General features: G+C 38.7%; 1 protein-coding gene across 38 annotated transcripts in view; it reads left to right on the forward strand.

Annotated features, from left to right (window-relative positions):
• The window catches only part of ZNF536 (zinc finger protein 536), a 417537-nt gene that overhangs the window by 22373 nt on the left and 372463 nt on the right, over window positions 1-22701 (forward strand). For 7 of the 38 annotated variants that reach the window (XM_065567124.1, XM_065567119.1, XM_042852197.2 and 4 more), the window contains one exon: window positions 16071-16196. The exons of 30 other annotated variants lie outside the window; for them this stretch is intronic. The gene's annotated coding sequence lies outside the window, so the exon portion shown is untranslated. Of the gene's footprint in view, window positions 1-13868; window positions 15120-16070; window positions 16197-22701 lie in introns of those variants that run through there. One more of the 38 variants, XM_042852196.2, reaches the window with a different exon arrangement.

Raw genomic sequence — 22701 nt, forward strand, 5'->3', positions numbered from 1 at the left:
GAACCCTGTTTTAAGGCGGGTAGATTGTAGCCAAATGTGAATTTCTCTGGGGAGGCTGCTGATGTGTGCAGGCAAATTTCCTGAAATCATAAATCTCAGTGGAAAAATTGCTATCAAGATATTAGATGGAATCTCAGAACTAAACCACCTACATGATACTTTGAAGTCCACAGATGAAAGTCTGTGTTTATAGCTTACAATATGGCTTTAGACTTTTAGTTTTAAACTCACTGTATTCATACTGTAGCTATTGTAATGACAGCTAAATTGAGTGCTGATTTCATGAAAGAAATTTGTCCTTTTGTGAAAAGATTCTAAAATCAGGTATTCCATCAGTGCAACCTGGTGGAGCACCATTTACAATGCACAAATGAAAATTTGCTCTCCTCAGCTGTCAGTACAGTATGCTGAGAAATGAGCATATGAAGGCAATTTTAGTGTTGAACCTTTTTTAATTCAACACATCATTTGGTTTCAAAATAGTTAAGTAAATTGTATTAAATAATTGTAAACATTCCAAATAGTCATCCAAAACAAATCATATTTTGCATAATTGTAACTTAGAAAGAAAATATTAAAATGTAAATCAGTGAAGAGGAAAAATTAGAAAACCAACTCATGACTTATTACACTTTAAAGAAAGTTGCTTAAATATTCAGACTGGGTTGAAATTTATGGGGGTTAAATAAATCTATATGGTTCCTTTAAGAAATCCAGCAATTTTTTATAAACAGTGTCCGGTTAAAAAAAGGCCTTAAAATTATTTATTGCTACATAACTTTGAATATTTCTTTTCTAGTTCCTGGAAAGCTCCCTATGTAGTATGATTATTGCAATGCAATAGGGTCTTCATTTTATAAAGTGCCTGGAAATTTGTTGTGTGACCAATTATATAAATAGTTTTATTATTTAGAAAGTGTTTAAAATGAACTCTGTTTTTCCCCCCACATTAAATTTTTTAAAGAGAGAGATTTGAAAATCAAACAAAAATTCAGAGAGAGTTCAATCTTCCATTTCCCCCAAAGTGTGCAGTAGGTTATACCAATTTAGACTTAGACTCAGACTCACTTTGACTTATGGGACTCTTTTCATTAGAAAGAATGCAATTACAAAGCATGCACTTTACATTAAGAAACAGTGAATGATATAATAATTGTAAATGATATCTACGGTATAACTAACCATATATTCTTCCAAAGAGAATGCAAACAATAGGAAGAAGAAAGTAAAATCAATAATATGACATTGTATGAATATATCTGGTCCATTAGTTCTGGGGAAATCTATTGCGTTCAATCCTAAATCACATTCAGTGTATGAAGTGGATAAATAAGAATGTTAGGGCGGTCCTTTCTCCCTTTGAGCTTAATGGCAGTTTTGAATGGAAAGGGACTGCAGGATTAAACTCTAAATTAACTGTTGTGAAGCAAGATTTTTAAGACACTCGTTCACAAATGGGTTATTTCCAAAGAATACAATTATTGTATAGTGTTTTCTTTATAAACTTTTCTACAATTCCAATATATTTTAATACAGTAAAAATGTCATCGTTTAAAAGGGTTTTTCACTTCCTAAATGGTGTGTGTGTATTGTGAAATTTGACAGAAGTTTGCTTATTCTATTGCTGTTTGCGTACGGTATAGTATATCTAAGCATATCAAATATATTTCACAAAACAATTATCTTGAAAGAACATGCTTATAAGATGTCCGCCAATCCCTAAAAATTGTAAAGGACTGGCCTTACACCTAGAATTTCTGATCCCTGAACACCAATTGTTGGTTGATTAAGGTCAATGATAGCACTTACGCAGTCCTTCTGTTGACTTGGATCATGTGACCTAAGTGATTGATTTAAGCACAGAATTGCTAATTTTCTATTGTAACAGTCTCCTCTACAGAGCAACATTCTTCATTAGCCCAAATTATTTATTCTGTGTTTAAAGGCAATTCATTTTTTCCTTTACCAGTGCCATTAAATAAATGTAGAATTGCCTATCTCACTCACTAGTGCAAAAGTGTCAGTGCCAGTGTTAGATGCAGCCTTTGTTCCCACATATCTTTGGCTAGGCTGAGATTCAGAATAGCAGATAATAACATACAGTGTGTATTATTGATGTTGTCTTAATTGTCTTATTGACAACTCACTTGCACTTGAAGAGGCATGCTAATATTACACATTTTATGAGACTGTACGTATTTTCATGATTGAACCTATAGCTACAGAAAGGTTTAAAACGCACAAAAATCTTACCCATTGAAACCGCTGAAATATCTTATATATATTTTTGTAAAAGTCCATTTATTCTGCTCAGTTGAATTCAATTTCTTCCCTCTTAATTATCCCACAGTATTGGCTAACTAGCTACCTATTTATACTTAGTGTGGAGTTGGTTCTAAAAGTGTAAGGACCATGCACCATTAACTTAAAAATAGTGGCTTGTAGGGCTGGAATATTATACATTTGAACAATGTGGTAAGGCCTGGATATAAAAGGAGAAAGTGTGCACTTGTTTGCCCCTTCCAGCGAAAGGAGAATGCATTGAAGGAGATGTATATTTATATACAGTCTGCCAGGGTTCAGGTACATGGTATCCTCATTGTGACTGTGCCAAACGTACTATTCATTTCTCATTTTGATTTCTTTTGGTGTGGGCTCCCTAAGAGGATGCTGAAATGGTTTATTTATTATTGTTAAGTTTTATTTTCTATTATGTAGCCCTGTGAATTGATTTGTGACATTGTTGAATGTTAAAATCAATAAACAAAAAATAAAAATATAGCATGTAGCATGTATCAGTGTGAAGTGACGGATGTAGGCAAGTACTAAGGAAATGCTCCTGCTGGGAGTGATTGCAGCCTGAAGTGTTCTACATGTGCATGATCTGCATACTGCCGTTGTCTCCTTATGAAATCCACCCGTTTGGACTGATGGGCTCTTCTGCCTTTGCACATGCCAATCAATGCAGAAGGACCAATTGGCAACATACAGTTTCACACCAGCATTGTTATCTGGCTGCTGCTTTTTTCCTGGCGTCATCTCTGACTTGCCTCAGATGGATTCAGTCAGGGATTGACACTCTGCTCACAACCCTGTTTGTTGTAATGTTGGAACTGAAGGAGGAGGAAAAGTGGACTGATATGTCCCAACTCCATTGTGGATCATCACCCCTTCTATTCAAGTTCTGCCTTTTTTGCCTCTTGTGCTGTTGGGAACTTGTTTTTCCCAAAGAGGATTCAAAGGATGGACACATTCTTCAGGTTCACTTTGTCCTTGTTCTCTTAGAGAAAGTGACCTGAGTAACGTCTCTAAGCAAGCTGTGGTTCAACCCAGGAGGTAAGTAGCTCAGTTTTATCTTCTTCCCCATAACATCCATGGCCACCTAGGAGTCTTCCATCACAGGAACTTTTTTGAATTAATAGATTTTTAGGAACCAGAAATTCATTCCCCAAAACATATAAAAATTTTCACTGATTCCTTGCCATCTTCCAACTCTCTTGAGTAGAAGCCAAGTCTGTTCTTTGTTGCATTTGCAGCTACGTTTTATTGTATGCAAAAGGAAGGTGAAGTTTCTTTCAAAACCTCATCTACTCTTCTGAAAATCAGGCCTTAGGCCTATCTGCCTGTTTCCCCATGTATAAATTGGGGGTAATCATTCTTGTCCATCTTTGGCCTGGTCCACACTAACCCCCCACTTCGGACTAAGGTACGCAAATGTAGCTACGTTAATAACGTAGCTGAATTCGAAGTACCTTAGTCCGAACTTACCGCGGGTCCAGACGCGGCAGGGAGGCTCCCCCGTCGATGCCGCGTACTCCTCTCGCTGAGCTGGAGTACCGGCGTTGACGGCGAGCACTTCCGGGATCGATCCCAGAACATCGATTGCCTGCTGCCGGACCCTGAGGTAAGTGTAGACGTACCCTTTGAAAACCACTTTGAGATCTATATTGCTGAAAAATACTATATCAACATCATTAAAATGTCTAAATGATAAATAATGTGTCAATTGCTATACTAATTGGGCTGGGAGAATTTGAAAAGGATTTAGAATTTCAAAGACTAAATTCATTCACTTGGATAAACCTGTGCAGATGGTGGAATAACTTGTCCCTTTTCAGAGAGGCAAGTGGCACCTCATTTTATACTAAATTTCTGTGCTCTCTGACTCCTTCTCCCATGTTTCCTCCCAATCTTCTTCCTGCCTTGAGCAGAATGGTTCAGCCAATGCTCCATGACTGAAGCAGCTTCATCTTTGTTTTTTATTTATTGGGGTTTGTTTCTGCAATGCATGCCTGTTAGCTGACAGAACCCGGAGTTTCTCTTTGATGTAGTGCCTCAAAGTCCCAAATAGTGGTCCTGCATAGTGCATTTCTGCCCTTGAACCAGCTATCCCATGATAGACCTCCAGAATTTGAAAATACAGTCAGCAGACATACTGTTGCACTCTTCAGGCTTCCATTGCACTTGTGTTCTATGCTATATGTGCAGTATAGCAAAGGGATGCAAGATTCAGTTTTCAAGTTCAAGACTCTGTTTCTCTAAAAAATATGCTGTAGCTGTACCAGAAGTTGTGGGCTTGATGTAGGAATCACTTCATGAAATTCTTTGGCCTGCTATGCAGGGGGTCAGACTAGATTATCATAATGGTCCCTTCTGGCCTTAAAAAAATCTATGAACGTCTGGTTTACAAAAATGCCCAGTTGTGTTTCTCCATATTCCAGAGTACAGTGTTGAGTGGTCTCTTGATTCTGATTATGCCTCTATCTTCTACAACAGCTCCTGCTGTCAACCACAAACCTGGTACTCAAAGGAGTTGTATTTTCTGAGAAGTCTGCCTGAAGGTAGGTAAAAGATTACTGGGGTATTGTCTGCACCAAGAAGGCATTCTGGAATGTTTCCCTGTGTAGGCTCAGAACCAAATTAGCTCTCACTTGGTACTGACGGGATGAGAAGTTCACAGACAGAAAACAGAGTTATTGAAGGAGTGAGGTCTTCAAAGAAAACTGTATATTGGTTTGCTAGAACTCAGGGTGGTCAGATAGGAGCTGGCAACATGACATCTGTTCCAACTATATGTGGTGGTGATTGTGCATATAAACTACCAGGTGGCACCTGAAGTAACCTACTCTTCAAAGAGTCCTGATTTTTGTTCTAGTAGGCCAAAAGGGCCTTCTGTTTATGCAGTATTCCTCATACTAGGAGCTGACAGGAGGAGGAGATCCTTTACATGCTACACTTGAACGACCTTCTGTTTCCAACATGACAGTTGTCATCTTGACTGACTTGGGGAATTGAACAAGCACCTCCAGAGCCAAAAGCATGAATTTATATAGCTTAAGGAAAAGGTGCTGTTGCTGTGACAGGTAACACGCTGCACAATGGGTTATGCTAGCATGTCCCAAACATGGAAGGAATCCTATGCTACCCCATTAAAACAGCTTTCTGGCTCATTTGCATTGCAGATGCAGCACAAAAAGACCAAAATGGAGGTCAAGAACTGGCCAGCTGTGTGAGGACAGAATTACATTCTCAGGATGTGCTGTTTCTCTCCATGTCACAACTAGGAGCAGCCTGCATGATCACATCCATATATTCCCTCATGAATATCCTCTCTTTCCTCCTTGAGGCCCCGGAATGACCAAGGAGGCCAGAGTTGCAGACACGCTTCACACTGCTTAAATGCTCTCTCTTCAGCTCCTTTGTTCATAAGCATTTCTTTTGGTACTCTCATTCTCCATCCCATTTCAGGATAACTTGGCTGGCAGTTTGGCAAAAGAATGTTAGAAGTTTGCCACATCTGAGATTATACTAGTTATGTACAGAAAGAATAATACCTTTCATGTTACAGGGTGTGCAAAGTATTCTTGGATCAGTGCTGGATTAGGAGAGGATCACACAGAATTCTTCCAGCAGCATAGCGGTTGTTGCTTAAAAGAAAAGTTTGGTACCCAGATTCTTAAAGGTTCCAAAGGCAGCCCTTAGTTTCTTGAGATGAGAAATGTCCGACCATTTGGTTTCTAAAGGGAGTGGATTTGAACATGAATAAAATCCCAGTCTATCCTTTGGTATTAACTTGGTCCTCAGGAGACTAAGAACCTCATTTTCCTCAAAGGTTTCTCATTTAGTGGTTATGAAAATCATCCAGTAGCCATTTCTTTGCTTTGGAATTGGACAAATTGGGGGTCCTCATAAACCAAGTGTCTATTTGTCAACTGTGCAGAATGTATTGTCTTTCATTTAAGTAGTCTTGGATATAATTTAATCAAATAGCTCAAATAGCTCAAGTAAATAGAATTTAGACTTATATTTACAAAAGTGTTCACTAATTTGGGGTATTTCAGTTTTTGGATGCCTGACTCGAGACATTTAAAGCTTGATTTTAGGAAGTGTTGAGTGCCAAGGTTGGAATTGAAATCAGTGAGAAATATGGGTGCTTGGCACCTCTGGCAATAATACCCTAGGTAGCCAAAGTTGGGCACCCAAAATGTTGAGCATTTTGGTGTTAATAGTTAAAATATCAAAATAAAGAAAAAAAATCAAGAAGAAAGCTAAGGTGAACAGCATTAGAAAAAAACCCCCACAAAAGCAATTTAATGGAATAAAATTCTGCTCTAATAAACCTGGAAAGGGTACACTGGAGAAGGAAGACTAGCATGCCTTCCAAAGATAGTAGTACTTAATGTGACAGAGAAAGTTAATGCACATGAATGACAGTTGTTCCTGATACCAAGTATCAAAGGGGTAGCCGTGTTAGCCTGGATCTGTAAAAGCAGCAAAGAGTCCTGTGGCACCTTATAGACTAACAGACGTATAGGAGCATGAGCTTTCGTGGATGAATACCCACTTCTTCGGATGCATGTTGTTCCTGAGGGAGTCATCAGATGCAATAGTGGAGAGTCACTTCGCCTCAAATTCCACATAAGTTAAGAAAGTTGTTTATGAATGTTGTTAGAACAAGATGGACAATTGCTCTAGATAGGTCTGATGTTTGACCTCTGCCACGGGTTGTTGCAAGAAGCAGTTATCTACAATACCTATTAGATTTAATTTCCTTGCAGGATGATACCTGAACAGCTAAATCTTCAGTTTCTTTGTTTTGCAGCTTATTTCTCTATTGGTAGATTCAGGGAGGTGTTAGACACAACATTACTATGGGCAAAGTTTGTATCAAATAAAAGGATTCCATTTTCTGCCAAGTTGGGGTTTAACCTCTCTTAGATCCTTAGTTGTGCATAATTAATGTATTTTCAATATCTTTCGGCATTTGACTTTCTGAATTCTCTCACAGAATTAATCTTAAAGATGTCTCAGTATTCTGCCTTCAGGAAGACAACTTGCTTTTAGCTCATGCCATAATTTTTGATTTCAGTTTTTGGATGTCATGTATCACTCTGATTAAATGTCCTTTTTTTCTTTTTTCTTTTTTGCAGAAGGCTATTCTCCTAGAAAAATCAAGCTATTATCTAACAAATGTGTGGCAGTTAGTGTTAGCATCTTTTTAATGGCAGCAATCTCTTCCATTTTGAACAAAACCTATTGCCTGCTTTATATCATCAAAGAGCTTGTCCGGATTTGGCAGTTTTAGATTGGGTAACGTTATGATGGACAAGTTGACAATTCATTAAATCAAAGATTTTCCATCCACAATTGTTGATCTTTTGTGTGTTTACTGTTATTATAGTCTGCACAATTGCACCAGGAAATAAGACATACCTTTCCTGTACACTTGCATTGATGACTATGGTGGATGCTACTAAGAGAAACAAGGCCCCACTGGTGCTAATTTTAAGAAACACCCCATGTAAATACACTAGTGCCATTGTTGAACTCCTCTTTTTCATTAAAGTAGCATTACTGTCCCTGATATTACCACTTACCAAATATACTAAGATATAAAAATATTTCCTTTGTGTTTATTTTAGTAGTAATTCAGGAACCAACTGGTAGTAAGTAATAGGTATGACCTATGCAGTTTTACATGCAGTAGCTAGCTCCCTAGCTTGTTGAATCACTATGATGTTTGGGATGTACATTCTTTGAAGCTTACTTCTAAAGAAAGGCATCCACATTTTAAATTTGAGATTCTGTCTATTCCTGTGGTGTTTACATTCCAATATGGCAGAAGATCATTGAAAAAAGAAAAGATGAAAATGCACTTATAAAAAGGGTTTCTTAAAACAGGCCACTCTCAAAGATCCACAATTTTCTACCTCTTCCCCTCTTTTAGAGACTGGGATTAATGTTCTGTGTAGGAAAGAATATACATTAGTAGACGACTTGCGAGTTCAACACAGTGCTATTAGTTATAGAGCCATAACACAAGAAGTACGGAGGAGCATGTTACAGATATAGTTGGAAGATACTTACAGTTATGTCATTTTATATTAACACAGCTGCAGATTTAGTTACTTTTGTTTTTCAGTATGTTATCTTTATACTATGTTTTTACTTGCTACTTAAAAACCAAAGCCTAATTCTCTTGCAGTTTTTGCAGTTCCAGCTGTACTGTAAAAGGATCAAGTATTTCAAATTGCTTGCAAGTTTCTTTATTAAATGTGTTTAACAGGAGAATGAGGATAGTCAGCGTGTGGCATTCTTGCAGCAATATAGAATCTTCTGATTGTTTAGTTTTGAATTCTTGCTACTTATAATATGCAGCATATTTTTAAAATATGTTGTGTGAATATGGTGTTCATTAAAAGGACTAATAACAATGCCTTGAACTTGGCATGGTGTGGATGTTATGCAAGCTTTCCCACACATAGTTCTGCAAGTACCCCTCAATTCTGACCTGCAATAATGCCCTTCATATTCTAGACCTGGCCCTCACCTATACAGAGACTGCAAACTGTGTCAAATTGTGTGTGTGTGTGTGTGTGATCCAGACAAATGAGACATTCAAGCTCATTTTCACGTGTGACCTACAATATGTGGTATGCATTTTTATAAACCATCTGAACAAGTCATTTTTTAATAAATCATGGGCAATGGCTGTAAACAAGAACAGTAAAATAAATTGATGAACAATTTAAGGATACTGCAGAAAGCCATATATATGGGGAGCTAATGATTTAGAAAATTTGTATTTCGGATTCAATTATCATTAATTTTTAGAAGTTTTAAAGATACCTTTGGTGTAATTAGAATTCTCTAAGACTTTATATGTTTCTTCCAAGTATTTTAGAGATGCAGAAAGATTAAGGCTATTTTTTCAAATTGTAGTTTATCATAATATACCTGGCATCCTGTTCTTCTGATATGAATGTGGTATAACATTGGGAGGTGGTCGGACTAATTCTTTGGTGGGACTTGTGTCTTCTAGTGTTGTGTCCATATTGTTAGACAGGATTTAGAGATACTAATAATTATATGGAAGCTTTACCAACTATTTAGTGGGTGATCAGCAACATGTGGCATGTAAGCTATGCTTGAGAGCACCTACTTACAGTACAGACAGCAAGAATAAGAATTTGAACAAGCAAACAGATTCATCTACAAATATGCAAATATTAAGTCCTAGTGTAAATTTAATTAAAACAAAAACACCCCCCCTCCCTAAACGGTAAAGATTGCCTCTGTTCTTCAAAAATCAGTTTTATGAAGAAACAGTTTAACCAAAATTGAAAAAAGGGGGCATGTAGCCTTTCAGGCTATGATGATTAGTATTAAGATGAGTTGCACTTTAGCTAGGCTGAAACTTGTTCGTAACAGAATGTTAAATACTTACTGAAAAGAAAGATTATGTCTATCTAGTTACACCATTCCTTGATATATGCACCATGTCAGAGTGCCATTGTCTCCTGGGTAAAGACTGAGAGTTCAAATACCCACTATCTCTCCCCTGGTGCTCCAAATGCTCTGCTTTGAAGTTTTTATAATCCATCTGTCATCTTCTAGCAGGGAGGGCACATGTTCTGTACCACTCAATTATAGAATTCTCTTTTGCCAGCTACAATGAGACAGGAAAGAATGTTATGGGTGGTTGAGAGAAACTGTCAGATATACTAAATTCCTAGGATTCATATGGGTGATGTTATTCCAGTGTAGGAACACAGCATGTGTTATTGTTCAAGTGTATTAAGAATACATTTTGTATTGTACAGTTTAAGGACTTTGATTTTCACATAGTTTGGTTAATATTTGATTTTTATTTTAAAAATTGGAACAACCAAACAGTCATTTTATTTGTTCTAACTACAAAAAACTAACCAAAATATGCATACATTTCAGAGCATCAAAAATTATGATTATTTCTACTACTATGGTGAAATGAAAGGATTGAATTTTTGTGTGCAAAAGCTAGGAAACAGTGTAGGGGTTTATAGATCGGCACTATTTGCCATACAAATTGTTCGTATTATGACATGAACTGAAGGGCTGAAAATTATATGTCTATCATCGGATAAAAACAGAAGTAGCATTTCATTATGTGGTGAATAAAAACAATAGAAGCAACATAGTTGATATTTTGCTTAAAGAAATCTACCTTATAGGGAGATAGGTTGCCTGATAGCATGCTGACATTTCATGTACTGCGTCCCTGGGGTGACTTAATTTGTTGTCTGATGTGAAATGAGTTTGATGATCTCAGCTCAGTCCCTCGTGGATATTAATTCACTTTATAAAACATCCCACATAATTTAGCACATAGCGGCATACTTTGAAAATTGTATTTTTTGCTCAGGACAGGGCCAGCAATTGTGCATGGATTATAACTGAAGTTATCATTTTATTTAGGCTATTGTCATGGGCCCACTGCAGAGAAGGCACAACACAATTCTAAGGAAAAAAGAGCTTTTCACTTGCAACTTATTATTATAACAGTCACAGTAAATACAACACTGGTACACGTAGCTCCTGTAGCACAGATTAGCTTGCAGCCTTCACACCCACTTCTAATTATGCATCTTCACCAGGTGCCTCCTGAAGGCTCCTAAAATGGACTATAAGATTTAGGACTGTCCCAATGACACAGACCCCTGTGTTAACTAGAAGTTCATGCCTATGAAGGAATTTTTAATAACCATCAAGCCAACGTCCTGCCATCTGTCTTGCCGGTGTATACCTGCAATGTAAGCTATATCTTCTTTCCCAACCAAACCGTTCTCCCCCCCCGCCCCCACTGCTGAAATCTAAGACTGGTTTCAAATATTTCCTTCTTGCAAGAATTCATGTTTACTAGTGACTCTTTAATTGACACCCTGCTAACTATTTAGCTGTAAGCCAACCCTCAAGCAGGACTGGATTCTCAGATTGAATATGTCATACTTAAGGTAGGAAGAATGAACATTGTCGGAGCAGAATATCACACCACCAGATAAATGTGTTTGCCAGGGCCTCTCCATTATTGGTCATATTCCTCTTACAAGGTCCATGATGTCAGAGTGTGCACTGGGGAGCTATACTCAGAGATGCATAGATAATGAGGAGAGAGGCCCTGTCCCCATGTTTAAGTGCTTGAGGCCACTGCAGGGGGAGAAGTTGGAGCCATGCCCTGAACTGCCATATCAGTTGGTTTAACTCCAACACCCTTTTAAAATTTCCTGACTTACCATTGCCTGTAGACACTGTTGTCCTCCTTTAATGGGCTGTAGCTCTGGAGGAGTCTGTGTGGCTGTGGTACAGCTGTTAGCGGTGAAGGGCTCGCTGGTCCTAAGGTAATGTGTTTCCTCCAGAGCTGACGGGCAGCTGCTGCAGGCTCCCTGAGCTGAGGAAGAGGCTGGGGTTGTGAGAGGGGGAGCTATTCACAGCCACATGGCTCTTGCACGGGAGCCAGCAAGCCTTTCTGGAGCCATAGGTGGGGCGAGGAGACCAGTTAAATTAGCCTGTGTCAGTACTCTGCTAATCAGATCCTTGAATGGGCTGTCATGGCAGGGAAAATGTGTGAGGGGAAGGTATCTGTGTATGCGTAAGCCAGGCTGGTGGCTGTTGAGATGGAGCCAGCTGCTCCAGCTCGCTTCAGTTCTTGGTGAGGGGGAAGAGATGACTGAGGCAAGGGAAAGCATCATGTGGGACCTAAACAGGCCTCTGACCTCTTGAAGAGTTGCCCTTAGGAGCCAGCCGGAAACATCTTTGGGAACATGTGGATTGACCAGTTGTTGCAGCCCACAGTATAGGTGGGTCACATTTGTGCAACTGTCCCAGCCAACGTATGTACCCTATTTCCTTTCCGCCACCTGCTCCCACCCTACTGACATTTAAACGAGCTGTTCGCGAAACAGTGGATAAGATTTTTCAGAAGATCTCAGCTCATTAATTACTAAGTTATTTTTCAAATCTGGCCCTTAGAGTCCTGATGAGAGATGCTGGGTTGGGCGCAGAGCACTTGTGAAAATCTGATCCTTCATGAGACAGCCTTGAGAGCTTTGGTTTCAGCACTACATGGCTGACAGTTCTGCAGTGAAATCATGCCACAGAGGTGGCTGTATTTCATTACTCGCTGAAGTTACTCCTGTGGCCAAATTCACCTGTGTGCAGGAGACTCATGCAGACCACACTGGGAGTCACCCATATACACTGTGTGCAGGAGACTCATGCAGACCGCACTGGGAGTCACCCACATACACTGAGGGCAAAATTTGACCCATTGTTTCTAAAATGCTGGAGGACCCTTCAGGATGAAAGGAGCTCTGTAAGTGTAAGATTCTTATTAATAATTATGATGCCAAATCTTGCACTACTCACACACTACTCCCCTTGGTCTTGAGTTAACTGAAACTTAACTCTGATCCAATTTAATGTGGAGAGACTGGATGTTAGCTGATAAATAGAGACATAATTTAAAAGTCTCTATGATTTCTAGAGGCCTGGCTGTGAACCAAATATTTCCTCATTATTTTTGAGTTTGCAGCCAATACAAGTTTCAGAAATGATTGTATAGTATACATATTGGTCTATACATATTACTGTACATCAACTAGGTAGTTAAATGTAACCAAAATGGTGAGTTCTAAGTGAAAAAGGAAAATATTCTACAAATCTCTATATTGTGACACTCTTTTCAAGAGTAATAGTATAACTATAGGATTTGTGAATTTTTCTAAATGTAGACTATAATTTTTGAATGTTTATCCACTCCTGCCCTTATCTCTTTTGTTCCTTCCATTTTTCTTTTCTTCTCTTTGCTTAACTTTTCTCATCTGTCTTTCATTATTTCTCTTTTGTTGCTTTTTTATCACTTTTCCTGTTTCTTCTTACTTTTTTTTCTTTCTCTGTATCTTACAGGTATACAGTAACAGTGGAAGCCCCAGTTGGAAGATTAACAGTGAAGATCACAGGTTTTAGGTCCCAGCAGAAACTTCATCACACTGAAAAGAGTAAAGATTGCAGTTTGCAGAACCCAGTGAAACCTTGAGAGTATGCAAAGTGTTAGTACTTACTCTCCAACTTCCACTGGGTCTCATAACCTGCTATCTTAGGGCTTCCACTGTGTTGTAAAGGCTGTTGTATCACATTTTTGTGTAAAAAGGCAGCAGCTGAAAGTTGCCATACAAGGACTATTGTGGGTTATTGCTATGTCATGATATAAGTACAGCTTGAGTTAATATATTGATATAAATACAAGTCTATATGAAATATTTATATCAGCTCAGTTGTAAAAATATCTTGATATATATGTATATTAAAATCTGCTTATATGTGACTCTATATATCCCACCCAGTGCTGGTAATAACAACACTAATTTATCTGTATTTGCTACGCATAATAATCCAAATTAGAACTGCAAAATTCTGTTTCCCCAGGTGAGTAGTATTTTTTGATGGACAAGTAAGATGTGTGAATTTAAAAAAAAAATGTATACATCATCATGATCCTGATGCTGCAGCTTATAGTTCTGTCTGAGAGGTGGTGCAAAAATATATGGGTCAATCTGTCTCTATTCTTTATATCTCCATATTTTTCTTTGTGACCTATTTTATTAAACAGATTATTTATAAAGATGTGAATTCTGAACTAGCGGTCACTTGGTAGTATGGTAAATTTTGTTTGTTTGTTTTTGATTTTAAGATTTTTGGCTATCTTTTTTTGTATTTTCCCAGGAGATTAAGGTCATATTTTTTTATGCATGTTGAAAAATATTCACTTACAAGTATTGGTGCAACTGTAAACAAGTGATAAAGTGACAACATTTACAATAGTAAAACTGACAGCATTTACTTTAATTTTCTGCCATTTTTGTAATTATATCAATCAAGACCAAAAATTAAAATGATATTTTAGCATGCTGTAAGAAATGAGGAATTCAGATCTTAAAAGACCATTACAATTAGCTTTGAAACATTCACCATTTTAACATAATTGTTTCATATAGCTTCTACGTCTTCATTTACAGGAAAATATTCTGTTGATCTTTTATAAACAAAGTAGCACCCATCTGCTTCTTGAGACACTCCTGGCGCCTATTCATTGCAAAAATAATACATGTCCTAATGACTTCCACATATTTTGAAATCTCCCTTTTGAAATTGGTCTTGGCAGATTATTTGCAGGTACTTGAGTTGCATCTGTTTGCAATTTTGCAAATGCGGAAGACTTTAATGTTGAGCACTGCAAGAGGGCTATTTTAATCCTCAGATAACATTGGCTGTCATCAAAAGCCACATTTATCTTTTCGAAGGTGGGGCAAATGTTTAATGTTAAAAGACAGTAAAAGGTCAAGGTCAAGCCTGAGGTCTGAATATTTTCCTTTCATAAAACTGTGTCTTTTGCCATTTTACTTCTTGCATTTCTTTCATTTAAGTTTCTGCTTAGCTACCCATTGCCAAGAGGATGTTTTGCTGATAAAATGAAAGATCAAGAAGAGAATAAATCTGAAATAATTGTGAACCTCGGTCTGTTGTACTTATTATTACCATGTGGCTAGCAGCTGACCAACTTAAGCCGTTTTCATTTACACTACAAAACGGAGCAACCTTGTCCAGGGAAAGTACAAATTTCCTTTTATTAAATCACTAGACTGTTAAAGGGAAGTTAAGGGTCTCCCTTCAGCACACAAAAGCAAGGCTGAAATGGCATCCTTAATGTACCTTGTTGGGCCTTGTTATTGCAGCACATGTGGAACAGTGCGAAGGATTACTAGTTGCTTAGAGGACCCCAGCAATAGATGGGCACAATGATGGTGAGTTAGGGATGACGGTTTAGATTTAATTCCTCTGTTGCTTTTCTCTATTATTATTATTATTATTTATTTTATTTTATTTTATTAGACTGCTAAATTGTCTGTGACTCGGTTCTGTCACCACGATGTTGAAAAGTCCCTTCTTCCATGAAAGGATCAACGTTACAAGAAAGAGATTGCAGAGCAAAAGCCTTAAAAATATTTCATTCTGGGTGTCTAGTTTCTGTTCATATTGTTATGCAGTGAGAATAGCTTGAAATACAAAAATTGTGCCAAGGTTTTAAACACCTCGAGGTTTGGTATGAAAGGACTGAAGGAGTACTTCCTGCGGTACAGGCTATTTTCATGTTTCTTGATTAGCTCCATGGTTATAAGAAGTGTGCATTCAGACCTAATACATTTCATTCAATCATCTCAAAGTTCTTTGCACTTATGAATTAAGCATCATAAAATTCCTGTGAGATATTTTGAGAGGGATCATTTAACTCGCCACTGAACTGCAGCTATCTCTGGGATGGAACTTGGCAGCTGTTTTACGGCATATAACAACACTAGGCAGGTTAGGACAGGAGGTAAAGAATACTTTAGCCAGTTAAAATTGCAGAGGGAATTTAGATCAAGAGACTTTAATAATCTAAATTTGAATTTGACCAAGGGTTACATTTTCAACAGTGCCTAAGTCACTGTGGTATCTATGTCTCATGTTTCAAAGGGACTTGGGCTCCTTTGAAAGTGTACCCCAAGCACTGAGTTTAATATCATCAGAAGATATTAACACAAAGAAGTTCTATCAGAACTTTACAGATCATGAATGAGCAGAGTTTAGCCTTGTTTCCCCTGTTCCACCCTTGGGGGTTGGTTCAGGACTGACTTATAGAATGTAGTGCCACCTGTATGTAGCAACACCACTTCCTCATTATTTATTTATGTATTTTATTATTTGTATTGCAGTACAGCTCAGAGGCTCCACATAGGCACTGGATATCCAGAAGACCACTAAGCAGGCGGTAATGGTAGTCGAGATGGGAGATGATGAGGGTCTGGACAAGAGTGGTGGTGGCTGTTTAGATAGAAAAGGTTGGTTCTTTAAAATATTGTTCAGGAAGAAGTGGCAAGACTGAGACATGATTTGAATGTGTGGGGCAGGTGAGAGGGAGGAGTCAAAGATGATGCCCAGGATGTGGGCTGGAATGACAGGGAAGAAAGTAGTATTGTCAGCAGTGACAGGGAAAGTGGGGAGAAGGGATGGTTTGAAAGGACAGACAAGGAGTTCAGTTTTAACCATGTAAATTAAGTTGGTGTCAAGATATCCAGGAAAAGAAATCTGAGAGACAGACAGAGAGACGGTTAGATGGAAGGTCTTAGTGAAGAGGTAGATTTGTGAGTTTGTGGTGTAAATTTAGTAAAAAGCCATGTGAATAGAAGAGGTCACCTCAGGGGACACTGCAGAAAGTGCAAGAGGGAAGGAGATCTAATTGTAAGAGATGCTTGCAGGAACAACCATGTAGGTAGGAGGAGAACGGAGCCACAAAAGCCAAGGGGGCACTGAGATATACCAGCCTGGTCTCCTGTTGAAGCCCTGGCTCCTCCCTGCTTAGTTTGTTAGATCTGACTGGATCACAGTACAAAACAGTAGGGTTGCAGTTTATGGTCAGGAGCAGTTGCAATGTCAATGTGAGGTATGCTTATAAAAAGTGTTGTTAAAAGTTACTGCATGGTTGTTGTAGCCAATTTTGACATTATGACAACTTGGCACAAGATCTGAGTCCATATTATGGATTAATGTCTTGCAAAAACAGTAACCCAAGTGTGAATGTTTATCTTTGCACTCCCATACAATGTATGGACATATCAGATTATGCTTTTTTGGAGTCAGCGTATGCATTGTTTGGAATGAGATGAAAATGAGCTATGAGGCAAAGATGAGTGGCTCTGTCTCACTTAAAGACAGACTAGGACATCACTGATATAAAGAGACCATGATAGTATCATGTACTGATATATTATTAAGCATCCACAGGCTTTTTACATTTGAAAAATCTTAAATTAAACTAATAATGAAGAAGCTACCTCTTGAATGACATCACTGGAATGATCCATTACTGCTACTGTATGCATCAACTTGAGTTGTGGGAAAACCTGCCAGGTTCAAGCTGTGTAAGAATTTAGCGAGCCCAGAGGGCTGTATTTGGTTCTTGTGCATTCACCCTCCCCGGAGATTTGCTGGGAGTTGGGGGTTGATGAGAACCCCAGACTTCTAGGAGAATGTCCATGAAAACCTGATGAAACAAGATAATTTCATAACAAGATCATTGTATTACAACAGTCCCTCCCTTTCCTACAGTCCCCTTGCCTTGTCACTTACTTGTTCTTAGCTGAGACAGGGTAGTTGCCTTCTTTACTTGTTCTTAGCTGAGACAGGGTAGTTGCCTTTAGCCTGCCCTCCTAGGGTTTTCCAGAAGATGGACGAATGGCTCACTTGCCTCACCTCACATGGATAGAGGGGTAGGAAGAAGCCCACTCTTCCTACCCATTCCACTGTAAAACCGTTCATGGGAGGAGACTGCCATTCTGTTTTCCCCTTCCACAGCATCAAAGGGAGAGGGAAAGTACTGAGCTTCCCCTGGGATGCTCTGAGGTTCACTCTTGTGCTGAAAGTTGGAATTGGGGGATGTTTGCCTGAGAATTACTAAGGCCAGTAATGAGTGAAAGAGAGAGACATCGTTAACCTGTAGAGGTTCACTACCCCACGTTCGTGCAATGCCCACCATTTTTTTAATTTAAGCTGAATGTGCTTCCTGCTCTAGAAACAACTACTCTTCTCTTATTATTTCTGTTGTGTTTAGATGTATGTTGATGCTCATCTGCCTAATGGAAAATACCTACATTTACAGCAGAGTCACAAGTGCACCTTGGGATGAATGTATTATTTATAAAGACCCATCATCACACCCCTCACAGTTACATTTTATGCTGCTTGTGGGTGTACTCCTGTGTCTTGTTGGCAGTGCAATTAGTTGCACCGTGGGAGATTCCCAGGTTCAAAGCCAGCCATGTAAAATCTATTTCACCCCTTTTTAATATGTGGGTCTTTTTATAAATGCAAAAAACCCCTGACATTCCTTCATAAACAAAGCAGAATAACACTGTTAGAGAAAAGCTTATACACATCCAATCCAGCCACTGTTCCTACTCGGTATAGATTATACTCCGCTTACTTGCTCTAGACCCCCACTATGCAGGTGGAAGTGTGAGGGCCATTGAGCACTCTCCTTTTTTCCAGTGGATCACAGTTACTGAAACATCTGTGCTAAATAACTTTGTGCTTAGGCGCTGTTGCAAATTGAATACTCAATAGCCCTCAAAATTTCTGATTTCTTACGTGGAGGGGAGGGTGTTGTTTAGGAAGTGTACATGGGCTGCAGTATAAACATACTGGAAACATTTGCGAAGGGCCATTTTAAGCACGGTTCAGCTGCAGTGAAAGTACCCCTGAGCACTTGGTTTCTCTATTCAGACTTATTCCATTTAAAAGTGGGCAAAATAGATGTTGAGCATGTTATTGGTGTAATGGTGCAGGAGGGTGCAGAGATGTCTCACAATGACTGGAAGTGAAAACCTAAAATTTGAACTCCCATATAAGCGGCAAGTTTTTAAACTGTTGAATGCGCACTTGAAAGCATGTACAATTCCAGTAAGCCAAATGCCTACATTTCTTCAGGACCTATTCTGCTCTCCTTCCACTCTCTCATATGTGTAGAGATTTGCATGAGCAAGGAGAATTGTGAGCATGTAGGAGGATAGGAGAAATTCTGTGAATAGAATGAATGTGCCCCTATATGGTGAAGCAACTATACAGTGGTTCTCAAACTTTTTTTTCTGCGGACCACTTGAAAATTGCTGAGGGTCTTGGCAGACCACTTAATGATATTTCCAAATGTTGTTTGTACTGTTAGCTAACTATTGTAAAGCACTTTGGATAAAAGCGCTATATAAAAAAAACGTTATAATAATTAACGTTTTTTTGTTCTACAAATAAAAGCGCACAACTCACATTTTAATATCAGTAGTCTTACCTTTCTAATGCTATGGATGTGCCCTCTCTCCCCTGCCGCAGCAGCCCCTGAGCTGGGGCTGGGAAGGAGAGGGGGCAGTCTCTCCCTCTCTCCCCCGCCGTGGGAGCCCCCGAGCTGGGGCTGGGAAGGAGGGGGGGTCTCTCCCCTGCCACGGCAGCCACAGAGCTAAGGCTGGGAAGGAGGACCATTTCTCCCTGGCAGCCGCAGCCCTGGAGCTGGGGAAAGTCACCTCTTTCTCTGGCTGCCGCAGCCCTGCACATCCCAAATTCTCCACACCCTCTCTTCTCATCCCACTGCCCCCTCCCACTTACCCCCTAGTCCCCCCAAGGCCATCAACTCAACTTACATGTGCGTCTCCTCCAGGGTTCAGGCACCTAATTAGTGGAGCCACGCCTGCACAGCTCCACTAATTAGGTGGGTGGCCCTTTATTCTTTTGTGTGCGGCCACCCAGGCGCACACCTTAGAGGGAACTATCCGCGGACCACCTGAATGGAGCTCGTGGACCATCAGTGATCCACGGACCACAGTTTGAGAACCTGTGAACTAGAAGATACATACATATGAAGGTAGAATATGCCACCTATTTTGGATGTTCTTTGTGGAAAAACTGTGCTAACTGTTTGACTTGACTCATTAAAGTACTTTAAATCAATCTTGATTGGAATTTGAAGTGACTCTGCAAAACAAGGATGCTTTGCTGGAATTTTGTTCATGTCCATGAACTAGCCGTAGAGGGAGTTGCTGTATTTTCCCCCTTCGTCTGGATACCTGTGAAATTATTTGGGCTGCTGTTAGTGATGTATTTCAGGTTCAAGCCTAGTCTGTTGGGATGGGTCATGTGTTGGAAGTAGCATGATATTTATCTTGTTTTCCTGATTGGTTGAGCTTATCCCGTATCATGGCAGCCAGCACACAAAGCAAAAGCCATTTCCATTTAATTTCTCAATGGCTGATTTTGCTCCCATTGAAATTAATGGTAAAACTCCCACTGTCTTCATGTGTAGCAAGATCAGATACTCAGTGAGGGGGGCTGGTCGTCATCTAGTGCTTTCATCTGCTTGAAAGTTAAGTTCTCTACTTAAGTTCTTTCATCTGCTTGAAAAGTCAAAAATTCTCCTCTGCACTATCTCTCCGTGATTCTGGTGGCCAGTGGATGAGTATGTTATAAACGTATGTAAATCCTCCAGTTAGTGAGAACAATAGCATTATTTCATGTTTCGGCTCATGTAATAATTACATCTCAGTGCAGAAGTGAATATTTATTTATCTGAGATCACAATTCTGTTGTTGTACTTTAAAACATTCAGCAATTCCAGTGGTTTGGGTTTTCCCAATACAGGTTACAATATGACGAGCCGTAAATTATTATTTGTGTTAATGAAATACTTGTTCACATCTGTGACTCATTCTGATGGAAGTCTAACTCTCATATACACAAATATGTTTTTCAGTGTGGATTTACATACATTTATAGATTAGAATCAGGAACTATGCTTCCATTATAGTCAAATGCTAACTAGGTTAAAAGGTTTTCCTGAATTTTCATTCAGACATTTCTTGGAAATAAGCTTTGATTTAAGTGTTGCACAAATTAAAAAGTACATAAAAACCAAGGGGAAACTAAAATGAAGTATGTTAAAGTTATAAAGTTTAAGAAATCCCAAATTTTGTAGCTTTAAAATTAAAAGGTTATCTGTGAATAACCACAATCAAATCTTTTGTCCATATTTAATTCAAATGAGATTGCTCTATATTGACTTCTAATGCTAAAAGGCCACCCATCATGGAATCCCTGCAGCCAATGAAGCAAGCAAGTGAATGCTTTCTTAAATGATGCTAATCAGTCCAGAGAGGCCTGCCCTCTATCCCCATCAGTATTCTGTAATTCAGATGTGCTGATAACCTGAAATTGAATGTGTCAGTATGCAGACATGTGAAGAAAAAAGAAATCTAGAAGGCAAAAGATCCAGCTATAGAGACTATGCCGATTTTATTTTGTTTGTTTATTTGTTCAGGGTAAAGATTAAAAAGGATGGTTGCAAATTGCTCTCAAATATTTACTGAAAGCTTTAAAATATGTTGAATGAATAAATAGGTTAGACACTCAATTTCCAGATACTGCATGGCAAATTAAGATGAAATATTAAAAAAACAAAATAATAAAGAAATGTTTGAACAACACCCTGAGGTTAAACTCTAACTGTCTAGATAGTAAGATTCTAATCTGAAATGTTTTTAAAAAATCTGTATGGCCTTGCTAGCACCAGCAGTTAGTTGCTAGATCTATTATAAATCCTGATTTTTCCAAAGTTTAAAATTCAGCTGTTTAATTCTCATCTGGTTTAAACTTTGCATAGACACTTTCATCTCAAATGCAGGTTTTCTTCTATGATACTGTTGTGTCAAAAATATTTTTGGGTAGTTTTGTATATTTTTCTCGGACATGCTTTAATGGAACAATGGCTTAATTTTGCAAACCTATTTTTGTAGACACTTAGTGCCCAATTTTGTCCTCATATGCATACAGAGCTCCCGCTTCCAAATCAGTGGAAGTGACATGCACATATCTGAAGGAAGAATTGGGTCCTTTGTTCTTAGAGTGGATTGCTGCTTTTCATTTTTAACATTGGATGAGTTATTTAAATTTTAATTTGACCTGTTGGGCATGAGCTTTAGGTCCCTTTTTATCACATTTTTATCTATTACAAGGAGGATATTGATAACACAGTAGAATAAATTCATAAATTTCATTGCTCCAAAAGATGATGCAATGGAATTTCATCCATTGAGGATTTTTGTTACATATGCATCTGACAGAGAAAGATGATGATGGCTAAACTGAGATTAAGATTTAAAAATGAGGAGAGAAGTTTTGTTTTTCTAACCAAGTGATTTAATTTTTTTTACATGTTGAAAACTACAATACTATCAACAATGAATTGTATATGAAGATTTTTTAATAAAAACACGAAGAGCCAAATAATAATAATTTTCGTCTGTAGATCTCAGAGGAGGCAAGTATCGTTGTCTCCATTTTGCAGATGGTGAAACTGTGGCACATAGGGGTGAAGGGACTTGCCCATGGTCACCCAGCAGAGCTGGCAACAGAACACAGTTCCTGAGTCAAAGTCCAGTGCTGTAACCACTAGACTATGCTGCCTCCCCTAATGTTTCTCCTAGATGTTCATCTGTCCTCTGAAACTTCTGTCATCAAATGTGTGTATGCACCATTTGTGAACAAAGGCGTGTATATATGTATGCTAATCGGATCATTGGGCACGCAGTTCCGTAGTTTGCATACAACTGCTGGCATGTGCCAATGTGCATAATTTTGGAGTCCATGACTGAAAATTTAGGAGATTGGAAACTGACAAAAAGAAAGTTTCTAAAGTTTCCATCATGCCTTGATCTCACTGTTGAGTTGAGATATCACTCGATAGGGTGAGATTACTGCCCACTGTTACAAGACACCGGCAGTACCTACCATTGGCATAACATATTAAGT

The sequence above is a fragment of the Chrysemys picta genome, chromosome 14, assembly GCF_011386835.1.
Source record: "Chrysemys picta bellii isolate R12L10 chromosome 14, ASM1138683v2, whole genome shotgun sequence".
Taxonomy (NCBI): domain Eukaryota; kingdom Metazoa; phylum Chordata; order Testudines; family Emydidae; genus Chrysemys; species Chrysemys picta.